Source organism: Carlito syrichta, unplaced genomic scaffold (assembly GCF_000164805.1).
Source record: "Carlito syrichta isolate Samal-C Ts95f unplaced genomic scaffold, Tarsius_syrichta-2.0.1 Scaffold308099, whole genome shotgun sequence".
In the NCBI taxonomy this organism is placed as follows: Eukaryota; Metazoa; Chordata; class Mammalia; order Primates; family Tarsiidae; genus Carlito; species Carlito syrichta.
The window spans coordinates 32932-42229 of NW_007252195.1; the positions used below are offsets into that span (position 1 = coordinate 32932).

General features: G+C 41.4%; 1 pseudogene; it reads right to left on the bottom strand.

Moving 5' to 3' along the window:
- Window positions 1-5821: 5821 nt before the first annotated feature.
- On the bottom strand, window positions 5822-6243 carry LOC103267288 (annotated as a pseudogene).
- Between the last annotated feature and the right edge of the window lie 3055 nt (window positions 6244-9298).

Below are 9298 nucleotides of genomic sequence, written 5' to 3' on the forward strand. Positions count from 1 at the left end.
GGAGTCTGAAGTGTATGGATTCATGTCTGATACTCCTTTGCCAGGATAGAACAGAGAGGGATTGACTTTTTAAAAAATGATTCAAACTTTTCTCCCATCTCTAATGTTTCTTCTGTTAAATTAAGCCTAAAAGCCAGGTGCAGTGTCTCACACCTATAATCCCAGCACTTTGGGAGGCAGGGGTGAGAGGACTGCCTGAGCTCATGGGTTCGAGACCAGCCTGGGCAACATGGTAAGACCTCCTCTTTACAATTAAAAAAAAAAAAAATTAGCCAGGCATAGAGGAGCATGCCTGTAATTCCACCTACTGGGAAGGATGAGGCAGAAGGATCGCCTGAGCCCAACAAGTCAAGGCTGTGGTGGCCGTGAGCACGCCACTGTACTCCAGCCTGGGTGACAGTGAGAATCTAATTAAAAAAAAAAAAAAATTAAGCCTAAAGCTTCCCTTTACAAATCTTAAGTTCGACCTGGGGTTTCTCTGTACATAGTGAACTGTAACCTAACTGGATGTATAGACAGACTATAACCCATTCTTGTGCCAGCCACTGAGTTTCAGCCAATCAAAGGTGGCCCACTGTTCAAATTGGGTTGAAAAGTGGCAAATGCCGAGCTGTGACCAGTCCTGTTTATGCACCTCGTTTCCATTTTCTGTATACTGCTTTCCTTGTTGCTCATACATTTCCTTCCACCATGTGGCTTGCCAGAGCCTCTCTGAACCTATCCTAGTTTGGGGGCTGCCAACTCACAAATCATTTTTTGTTCAATTAAACTCCGTTAAAATTAGTCTGTCTAAGGTTTTTCTTTTAACAGATGGCATGAGAAGAGGGATCCAAAGTAAAGCTTCGCCAGGCCCAGTAGTTCACGCCTATAATCCCAGCACTTTGGGAGGCAGAGGCAAGAGGACTGCCTGAGCCCAGGGGTTAGAGAACAGCCTGGGTAACTTGGCCAGACCTCACCTCTACAATAAATCGAAAAATTAAAGAAAAAAAATTAGGCAGGTGTGGTGGCACGCACCTGTAGTTCCAGCTACTTGGAAGGCTGAGGCGGAAGAATCATCTGAGCCCAGCAGGTCAAGGCTGTGGTGGCCCTGAGCGTGCCACTGCACTCCATCCTTGGTGACAGAGTGAGACTCCAACTCAAAAAAACCAAAAAAACAAAAAGCAAAGCTTCTAGCAACCCTCAGGAGCACAGCGTAACCAAGCAAGGTACCTGGCGGGCCTACTGAGTCCACTGCTCTCTCACAGCAACTGGAGATCACTGGTAAATCCTTGCCCAGATTCCGAAGCTCCACAGATTTGTTTTGAGTCGAGTTTGAGCAACTTTCTGATCAAAGCTGGGTTTGGAAATCGCAACAGAAACTGGACTGGGTCCAGGATCAGACTGGCTTAGGTAATTAACTGGCTTGGATCCAGTTACAGGCATCTTATGCCTGACTCACTCAGAAGCAGTATTAAGTGGCAATACTGCAAAGGGGCAAAACTTTGGCTTTTGGAAATTTGCAGGGATTTTCGCATTCTACCCTCTTTGATTCTTTTTCTTGCAAGCTTAGGTAGGGAAAAATTACTGGCTAAGATGATTAAGGGAATCTAAGAGCCAAAGTCTAGAGTCTAGGTAAAAATAGGGTCCTTAATTTCTGAAGAACTGAGTACTCCACCTTCCAACTATGCCTATATTTACATATATAAGTATGAGGTCTTGGAAGCCACAAATGCTTAAGAGATAGGCAAAATCTTACTCAAGGTAATTTAAAATTGAAATCACCTACATAGACTGTAGAAGAGACCTGAGCCCCATAATAAAGATGCAGCTATTGTTAGAAATGAACAAATCTTCCAGGCGTGATGGCTCACACCTGTAATCCCAGCACTTTGGAAAGCAGAGGCGAAAGGAATGCCTGAGCCCATGGGTTCGAGACAAACCTGGGGAACATGGTGAGACCTCGTCTCTACAATAAATAATTTTTTAAAAATTAGCCGGGTGTGGTGGCAACACCTGTAGTTTCACCTACTTGGAAGGTTGAAGCAGAAGGGTCACCTGAACCCAGCAGGTCAAGGCGGCGGTGGCCATGAGCATGCCACTGCACTCCAGCCTAGGTGACAGAGTTGAGACTCCAACTCAAAACAAACAAACAAACAAATAATAGAACTAGCTGGACACGGTGATGTGTCTGTAGTCTCAGCTACTGGGAAAGCTAAAGCAAGAAGATTGCTTGAGCCCAGAAGGTTGAGGCTGCAATAAGCAGTGATCGTACCACTTGCACTCCAGCCTGGGCGACAGAGTGAGATCCCAACTCAAAAACGAAAATATGCCGGGCTCAGAGGCTCAGCCTGTAATCCCGCGCCTTTGGGAGGCTGAGGTGAGTGGATTGCCTGAGCCTGCGGGTTCCAGAGCCGCCTGGGCAACTTGGCGAGACCTCACCTCTATAATAAATCAAAAAAAATTAGCCGGGCGTGGTAGCGCACGCCTGTAGTTCCAGCTACTTGGAAGGCTGAGGTGGAAGGATCGCCGGAGCCCAGCAGGTCGAGGCTGTGGTGCCCGGGAGCGGCCACTGCACTCCAGTCTGGGCGACAGAGTGAGACTCCAACTCAAACAAACAAACAAACAAACAAAACGAAAATATGTAAGTGCGTGTGTGTAAATTTTCATCTACAAATGCTAATACAAAATCGTTCAAAATTACTTCCGAGGGTTTTCACTAAAAATCAATGAAAACAAATGAGTTAAAACTGTAGTTAATATATGTAATGAAAACTACTACATGTAGGACAAACAACTCAGTATATAGAATGTATAAACAAAAGCAAGATATGCTTTTAATGAGGAAAGTTCTAAAGACATGAAAATGTTGAAAAAAATGTTTTGTCTAGCTTGAATTTACTTAAAGGTGGCTTCAAATTGAAGCCATTTGATGTAGCTAAAACTGAAATATAGAAAGTTAGAAGAAAATGAATTTCAAAATGTGTAGGAGGCCAGGCATGGTGGTTCACACCTATAATCCCAGCACTTCGGGAGGCAAAGGTGGGAGGATTGCTTAAGTCCAGGAGTTCAAGACCAGCCTAGGCAACAAAGTGAAGCCTCATCTTTACCAAAAAATATAAAAACTAGGCAGGCATAGTGGCACACGCCTTTCGTACCAGCTACCTGGGAGACTGAGGCAGAAGGATTACCTAAGCCAAAGAGGTAAAGGCTGCAATGAGCCAGGATCGCAGCACTCTAGCCTGGGTGACAGAGTGAAACCCCAACTCAAAAAATAAAAATAAATAAAACTTGTAGATTACTGTAAAAGAGTTATGAAATCTAGTGTGGTTAAAAATTAACAGAGATTGGATGGATTTGTTTTTAAGGTTTTGTTAAAATTAGCTTTAGTATTAATACACCAATAGCAAAGGAAAATGGCTTTCTTTTTTTGAATAAAAATGTGTAGTATTAATAAAACATAATAAATATTTTTGTTTATCTTCAGGGTCTCACTGTCGCCCAGGCTGAAGTGTAGTGGTATGATCAAAACTCACTGCAGCCTCAACTTCCTGGGCTCACGTGAACCTCCTGCCTCAGCCTCCCGAGTGGCTGGGACCCCACACAAGAGCCACCACTGCCAGCTGATTGACTGATTTTTCTGCAGAGACAAGGTCTCACTCTCACTATGTTGCCTAAGCTGGTCTCAAACTCCTGGGCTCAAGCAATTCTCCCACCTCATCTCCCAAAGTACAGAGACTACATACATGAGTCACCACACCCGGCCTTTGTTCACCCTTTGAGCAAACTGCAAAAAATAAAGAAGGAAAAGACAAAACAGATTGTCTCATGCTTTCTTTTGATTGGAAAACTGAGTCCTTCTCTATTAGAGTAAAGGTTTTTGCTTTTTAAAATATTTTAATAGCCAGGTGTGGTGGCGCATGCCTGCAGTTCCAACTACTTGGAAGGATGAGGCAGAAGGATCTCCTAAACTCAGCAGGTCAAGGCTGTGGTGGCTGTGAATGTGCCACTGCACTCCAGTCTGAGCGACACAGTGAGACTCCAACTCAAAAAAAAAAATTTAATTATCACTTTGGCTAAATGAATGATTATTATTCTTTTACAATGAACAGTGTTCCTGTTTCAGTCAAGTGTTTTAAACCTCGGAACACATTTGACAGGCTTCCCAAAAATCAGATTTCAACTTTAAAATTCATTCTTCTTTTTTTAACCTCTAACTTTGGGATACTACAGAGGGCCCCTGAACATCCAAAATAGAGACAAACAGAATTATTTGGTAAGTTAAATGACATGGTCAAATAAGAAATGATGTTTAAGCTTTTTCAAGTTATATTTTACTGAATATTAGTTACTAATATATGTTCCAAAATTGTATGGAACCCTAAAATTCTGATATGTCTCAGTACATGTTATCACTCATAACATAATTATGCTAATTATGTTAAATTATTGTAGGTCACAGAAATAACCAAATTTCTTGTCAACTATGTCTTTAACTATGACCATGTAAAGACATTTTCACAGATCAGTGCTTAATTCAGTTGCAGTTTCTGAAAACCTCATAAGCAAGCAAAATCCTAAACTACTATGTCTTCAAGGAGGTTCATAAAAGGATAGAAAGGATCCTGACAAGCACTTTTGAATATAGGTTTCTGGTAAGTTTAAGGTCATATCATCTGGACTGGATAAGAATTCCCAGAACTCTAATAAAGGGAATGACTGGCTTTTAAAACTGCTAACCCAAGCAAGACCTGAATTAATTGAATACCAAGAAAATACTCTGCCAGATTTTCATGCTAAATCAGCCAGGAATGAAACTGTTAAATATGCAATTTTAAAGAACTACATGGTTCAAGTCTAATTACCTATGATAACCCATCTACTGAACAGTGCCATGCACCTGAACTAGAGAAACAAAATTGGTATTTAAGAGGATATAAGTACAATATTAAGCATGGACCCGGACAGTCTCTGGTCCTTCCTGACCCCTTAAAACTCCCATTATTAAAAGTTCCACATTCCATGACTCAACATGAAAGAAAAAAACTAATCTAAATTAAATACATATTTTGATGTGGTCACTGTTCTAAATAGTTAAAATGGTTTATGACCAATGTTTGGCTTGTCAAACCTATAATCCTGGAAAGATTTAAAACTTCAGATACACTTCTGCTACCCAATGAGCCCTTAAGCATTTTATAGAGGGATTTCATTCAACTGTCATTTTCACTACATGCTTTTTAGATGTATAGAAGCCTTCCATGCAAGAGGGCTGTTGTTATAACAGTAGCTAAAAGTTTATTAGCAAGTATTTTCCTCATGGGGCATTACTGGTGAAATCTCCAATAACAGAGGTATTTGTTTCATTTGGACAGGCTGTAAAATAGTCAAATAAAGTATTACAGATACAACAGCATTAAGCAAAACTAAATGAATTGACTGAGTTGTCTTGGTCAAAGGCTTTGCAGATTTGATGACAATCGGATCCAGTTAGAGTAGAAAACCTAAGTTGACCCCTTATAAAAGGGGTCACCAGAAGGCCTATGTACCTAATAATAGAACCTCATGTATCTTCCATTACTAAACTCTGATATGACTAAACACTGCAAAGCTTTAACGCATTATGACAAAGTCTATTTCCGCCAGATAAAGAAAACTCTTCATGGTCCACTGACTGAAGACAATCAATCCCTTCATGATCCAGAACGCTGAGATTGGGTCTTCTGAGAACAACTGCCCTTGTCATCCACAATGCAGCAAAACTTCGGACTTTAGACCTTGGGTTCATAATCTCACAACTCAAAAGGGTCCCTCTAGACTTTTAGAACTGTACACCCACTGGATTCTAAAACTGCAGCTTCTGGAAGAACCACTTGTTCTTGCCTGTCATGTACCTCTCTTCAAACTTAACCTTGGCCTCCTGTCAGGCCTTGTATTTAAGAGCATGTTCTCTAAAGACATCCTTGTTGACAACATCCTTGTTGACAAGCTTTGTCCAAGGGGATATCCACAGAGTACCTTGTGAGCATGAGATGACTGTAGTTATATAACTTTCCACAAAAGAATTGACCTTTGACCTCTTGGCGATCTTTTTCTTGTCCGCGGCAGCTATCATTTTGCGGGGATAGTGGTCAATTCCAGCTACGAAAGCATGTAGGGGAGATCTGAGATGCCATCATCAATGTTCTTCACAATGATGGCTTTGCATATGGAATAGCATCTGGCCAGGACCAGCACCACCTTCCCAGGTTTCATGAACTTGCCCATTTCGACAGCAACCACCCAGGCTTCCCACTGGAGACTTTAAGATAAAGTTAACCAAGAAAGTTTCTCCCCAGAAGCAGGTGGCATTCCAGACATGGACAGCTTTTTCCCAAGATCACAGGTCAAGACTTCTCTGCTATCATGAGACTCTTATCTCTACGTTTGTTCCTTGCTTATGTCTCTATGAAAACAAAACAAAAAAAGAGGTCTCTTGCACACCCATAGGTATATTTTTTCTTTGTGGAGGATTTCATAGTCAACCTTTTACATGGATCTTATGCCTCAATAGATGAAAGATTAAGGGTCATGTGGGTGAGTTATTTCAGTGGTACCTTTGCTGCTTCATAATCACTCAGAAACAGAACTCTTAACTTACATCATAGGTTAAAAGAGAACACTGCCAGGAGACCATTCTTCTGGATGGGTTGCATGGTTTGGAGCAAATGGAACAATGATAAGAAATTTATTCCCTTGACAGAAAATTCTACTGCAAAGGCTATGGTTACACAACAGACTAAATTTTCTTGCTAATGTTGTACTAAATAATAAGAATTGCTCCAGATTACTTATTGGCTACAAAGAAGAATTTGTGCAATTGGACACTTTTGCACAAGGAGAAATACATCAAGTATTATAGAGATTCAGTTGTAGAGGATTAACAAACAGGCTGCTTGGTTGAAATGAAAAGACTTTTTATCTAGCTCCTTCTTTGATCCATTTGATATTAGCTGGTTTGGTTCATAGGAACCATGCCTAAGGAGCACTCTGCAAACTCTTGGCATTATCTTCCCGATAGTCCTAAGAGTAGTCTCCCTGGTGCACTGTACTCTCTCAAAAGTCTGCATGCAGCCATTCATAAAATGTAAACTAGTCTCTCTTGAACTGGAATGACGAACAGTCATACGTGTGACCACTGCAACATATGAATGACATGCTGGTAACTGAATAACCCAAAATGATGGTAACGAGCGGTCCGAACACCCTAAGTTTTGTTCACACTCTCACCTGAGAGCCTGACCAAAAGGGAGGAATTTTTAAAATTATGAGAGGCCATTGTTTTGGACTGAGCGTATGTGCATAGGTCCCAACAGACCAGACCCAACCAACATGGAGTCACTCATGATAAATGCAACATAATCAAACTGAAACCTGAAGAGAACAGACAGATCCTAAAACAGACCAAGTTCTGTTTTTCTCCTGTGAACAGGAGACTCCGCACAAGGAGTTCCCCACTACTCTAACCCTTACAAAAGCATAACCTGAAGTTCTTGTTCATATCTTACAAAACCCCCTAGTCTGCTATTTCCTAGTAGGATTTCAGACCAAATAAACACATTTACAATGGTGACAGAGTGGTATCAATACCTAAACTTTTGGTCCATCTGTCAAAATTGAGAGGATGACCAAAAGGATGACCAAGAGGAGGTAACTGCTAAATTAAATTTAACCAAAAACTGCCTCCTTACCTATTTTTAAGTTCCACCTAGAGATTTCTTCATACATAGTGAGCTATAATCTAATTATACATGTAAACAGACTGTAACCTACTCTTGTGCCAATCACCGAGCTTCAGCCAATCAAAGGCCAGCTGTTCAAACTGGATTCAAATAAGGCAAACACTGAGCTGTAAGCAATCCAGGTGTCTCTGTACTTTACTTCTGTTTTCTGTACCGCACTTTCCTTTTCTGCTCCTAAGTCTTCTTCCACCAAATAGGTGCACTGGTGCCTGTCGGAACTATTCAGAGTTGTGTGCTATCCAAATCATGAGTCACTCTTTGCTCAATTAAATTGTTAAATTTAATCTAAAGTTTTTCTTTTAACACTTCAAACTCTAAAGTCTTAGAAAGACTATATGCCGCCTTACTAGACTCTGGTGTGGCCATGTGCTCTTCTGAGCTATGGCCGTTACCATTTTTCCTGGCTTTGGTCCCCTTCCCTACCTTGGGGAGGTGAGTCTCCTCTTTCTCTCTCTCTCATTTACTAAATTATATTTTCTAATCTAAAAAAAAAAAAAAAAGGAAGTCTATATGCCCTAAACATGAACATTCATAAGATATACCCCTTTGAACACAAAGCTGACGCCAGTCAGTTTTTTCCAATGTTAAAAAACACTCACTATTGGACAAGAGATTGTTGGTTTAAAAAAAAAAAAACTGCCAGGCATGGTAGCTCATGCCTATAATCCCAGCACTTTGGGAGGCCAAGATGAGAGGACTGCCTGAGCCCAAGGGCTCAAGACCAGCCTGGGCAACTTGATGAGACCCGATCTCTACAATAAATAAAAAAATTAGCTGGGTGTGGTGGTACGTGCCTGTTGTTCCTGCTACTTGGAAGGCTGAAGCAGAAGGATTGCCTGAGCCTAGCAGGTAGAGGCTGTGGTGGCTGTGAGAGTGCCACTGCACTCCAGCCTGGGCAACAGAGTGAGACTCCAATTCAAAAAAAAGCCAGGCACAGTGGCTCATGCCTGTAATCCTAGCACTTTGGGAGGCCAAGGCAGGAGGATCACTTAAGCCCGGGAGTTCAAGACCAGCCTAGACAACATAGAACATAGCAAGACCTCGTCTTTACAAAAAATTTAAATGTTAGCTGGTTGTGGTGGTGCCTTGTAGTCCCAGTCACTCAGAAAGCTGAGGAGGAAGGATCATCTGAGTCCAGGAGGTCGAGGCTGCGGTGAGCTGTGATTGTACCACTGCACTCCAGCCCGGGCGACAGAGTGAGACCCCAATACACACACACACACACACACACACACACACACACACACACACTCTCTCTCTCTCTCACTCTCTCTCTCTCTCTTTCTCTCTCTCTCTCTCTCTCTCAACAAGAGCCTGAGATAACCCAACCTACCGTATTTACAACTCAACATAAATTAAATCAATAGAAAAGGTCAATATATCATTTTAAATAAAAAAAATACACACTGCATTTAAATAAAGATGGTCACCCCCATTGTTTTTCCTGTACTTAAATCCTAAAACTGACGGCTGGGCCAATGACCAAACAGCTTACAAAAGGACAAGAAATAAGTAATAATGGAAATGAGTGAAAATTCAAA